This window comes from Penaeus monodon, chromosome 24 (genome assembly GCF_015228065.2).
Source record: "Penaeus monodon isolate SGIC_2016 chromosome 24, NSTDA_Pmon_1, whole genome shotgun sequence".
Classification (NCBI taxonomy): domain Eukaryota; kingdom Metazoa; phylum Arthropoda; class Malacostraca; order Decapoda; family Penaeidae; genus Penaeus; species Penaeus monodon.
In genome coordinates, this window is record NC_051409.1 from 11277620 (window position 1) to 11280441 (window position 2822).

The following is a 2822-nucleotide window of genomic DNA, read 5'->3' on the forward strand; positions in this document are numbered from 1 at the left end:
ACATTGCTCAAAAATGTATATAAAGAGCGCTTATGTGGATTTCATAACAACGTAACCCGTATGCTAGTGATTATTATCGTACGCTCTATTGTAAGAAGAAAATTGTTTTCATGTAACAGAATTCTAAGAGAAAAATTATTATTGCTTTGAACATAACTCTAATTTATAATATTAACAAGCACGCAAAAAATATTTTTGTGTGTGAAAATATGATAAAAACTAAAAAGAGAAAACATACTTTGTATTCGTTGTCCCTCTCTCATATCCGATAGGAAATAATAAGCAAAGTATATATACATATGACACGAAAAGTTAAATTACGTATATCACAAATAGATTTCATTTGTAATATATGTAAATACTGTAATAATATGTTAATATGAGAAATCGCTAAAACAAAAGCGCTACATTAGGTAGGAAACGTCTAGAAGCAAACCAAAAAACCTTCAATGCAGTTCAAAAAAATAAGATAAAATAGATATTAAGGGCAATTACACAATAGTGGAAATTCATCAAAACTGAAAAAATATAGAAAAAAAATTATATATATATATGCTCAGACAGCAAAACAATAATTTTAAAATGAAATACTAGGTAACCGGCGTCTATGTAGCGAAGGCGCCGGCAGCGATCGGTCACTTCGGCTTGGGTTCCCACCAGCAAAGGTAAGCTTCTCAACTGGGCGTCATCTCTTATTTGTTGATTTATTTATTCGTGTTTTAATGCATAATACATTAGTTATTTTTATTGTGTAGAGCTTGAAGGCGTTCAAGTTTTTTGTTTATATTGGATAAGGTTCTCGGCTTGTACTGGCGTGTTCGAGGAAAAATCACTGGTCGAAAGCTTTGGGAGTTCCCCACGCAGGATAGTTTTGAAGAATACTTTTCACTTCCAGCACAATTTAATTAATAATTCGGTGCTAATCGTGGTAATTAAGTTTCCATCTATAATTTTAGGTGCAAATGTTAATGCTGTTTTTGACACCTTTGGGGAAAAACTGAATTGACGAATACGGCCGCATGTCGCCCACGTGGGTGATTTGACCGCGTGGGAACCCATAGGGTATTATGCATGCCTGGGTACTTTATATTCGGCGGGAAAAGTTTAGGTGTAGACTTTATCAATGAAGTTTGTAGTTGCCTTTTTTAATCGTCCGTTTGGGATGTAATGCCTTAGGTATGATTTCAACCATACGCTTGGTGCCTTGACCGACCCCCAGAGTTGCATGTTGGTGTAACACTTGCTATACATGTGCTAAGTGGAGTCGGAGATCAGATAGATGTGTATCTCTGTATAAGGGCAGGGTTCTGTGCACTGTCTCATTTGGGGATGCGACAAATGCTATTTTAATTGCTAGCTTGGGTATGAAAAGGGCATGTCTGGATGTTTTTAGTCTTAACAATGGTAATTAATTTTCAGGCTACAGTAACCTGTATGATGGAGGACCTGATTCTAGTAGCCAATGGACTGGTGTTCCAGATGGACTATATAAACCTTGGATGAAGCTTAAGTAAGGCTGGTATTTTATTTTTCACTGGTTTTCAGATTACCATGAGAAATACTTGTATGATGAGCATTTTATCCCTTGAAATCTGTGAGAGAAAGTCAAAAGGATTCTGATATTGTAACATAATTTCTTAATAGTGAAATAGGTGATGCCCTTCCTAATTTAGCATTCCCAATTTCAGATTATACATGAATTGGCAGAAACATTGAGACCTACCTTTCTGATGGGAGGCTAGATGCGTTTAGGTGCAGCAGGTCCTGGCTTGTGGCTTGGAAGACCACCTTAGGTGAGGCTTTGAGCTTATTTTACTTCTGCTTTGAATCCCACATGATGACCCATAGGAAGAGTCTTACTGCATACCGACATATGCTTTTAAAGATGGTGACTCATTACCAACTGATTTTCTTATTTTACTTAATTGCTATACTTTTTCTAGGAAAATCTTATTTAACTTTTAATCCTTTTTATTGCAGGTTGAAAACTGATTTTCTCCTGTCATCGACCTTCTTGACTCATATCTTCGGCAGCATGTAAGTTCCCTTTTCTTCCAATCCAATGTTCTTGTAGTGAAGGCTACAAAATTTAACAAGGAATTTTAACTTTAGGGACAAACATTTGTCCTTGTAAAGTGAGTTTAGAATTTCAACCACTAATCACGCTTGACTGCCTCAAGTTGAAAGTGCTTGTGGGAGTTTCTTACAATGGTGGAAGATTAAACGTTTCTTTGTAAAACGCATGGTAAGCACATCTTGCTGTGTGCCTGATAAGATCAACACTTGAATAATAATAAATAAATAAAGCGAGTAAATTTTCCAGAAATTACTAATTGGTTGGTATTTTTCAGTTCGACCCTGATCTTCCAGAATAAGAGCGAAAGAATCATAACGGTAAGTATCCTGGTCAGTCCTTACATGTGTACTATGATATGATGATTTATTTCGCCCCTATCCTAGTTAATTATGCAGAGTTGCATTGGTCTTTCTGAAATTTGAAAACTATTTATGAAAAAATCTGGTTTGGTACTTGGTTGTGAAAACTTGTTCTTGCTTCAGGTTTCTCAATGTGACGTGGATGTGAACTGGCTGTGAGGAGGTGAGTACAGCCACTTGTATTGTATTTATTGTGATAAGTATGATGTGAATTATGACAAGCATATATCTGAAACTTGATGTCAATACCATAGTCTGATGTTTGATTAGATTTTTTAAGTCCCTGCATTGTTAGACTTCCACCTAAACTATGCATTTATCTTCAGGGTCTTTGGAATCTTGCCAAAATTCTTCTGCAAAGTGACTAGAAAAATATCAAAGGTAAG

General features: G+C 35.8%; 2 long non-coding RNA genes across 3 annotated transcripts in view; both read left to right on the forward strand.

The window, feature by feature from the left end:
• Positions 1 to 545: 545 nt before the first annotated feature.
• Positions 546 to 2396, forward strand: LOC119588571. 2 transcript variants are annotated; one of them, XR_005230114.1, is made up of 5 exons: positions 546 to 665; positions 1420 to 1510; positions 1689 to 1793; positions 1981 to 2037; positions 2352 to 2396. It is a non-coding gene; the product is annotated as an uncharacterized LOC119588571 (long non-coding RNA). The 2 variants fall into 2 exon arrangements; XR_005230115.1 differs by lacking the exon at positions 546 to 665 and adding an exon at positions 786 to 928.
• A 106-nt stretch (positions 2397 to 2502) lies between these two features.
• LOC119588575 overlaps positions 2503 to 2822 on the forward strand; it is a 1049-nt gene continuing 729 nt past the window's right edge. Inside the window, exons 1-2 of the long non-coding RNA XR_005230119.1 lie at positions 2503 to 2599; positions 2763 to 2817. This is a non-coding gene — a long non-coding RNA (uncharacterized LOC119588575). The remainder of the gene's footprint in view (positions 2600 to 2762; positions 2818 to 2822) is intronic.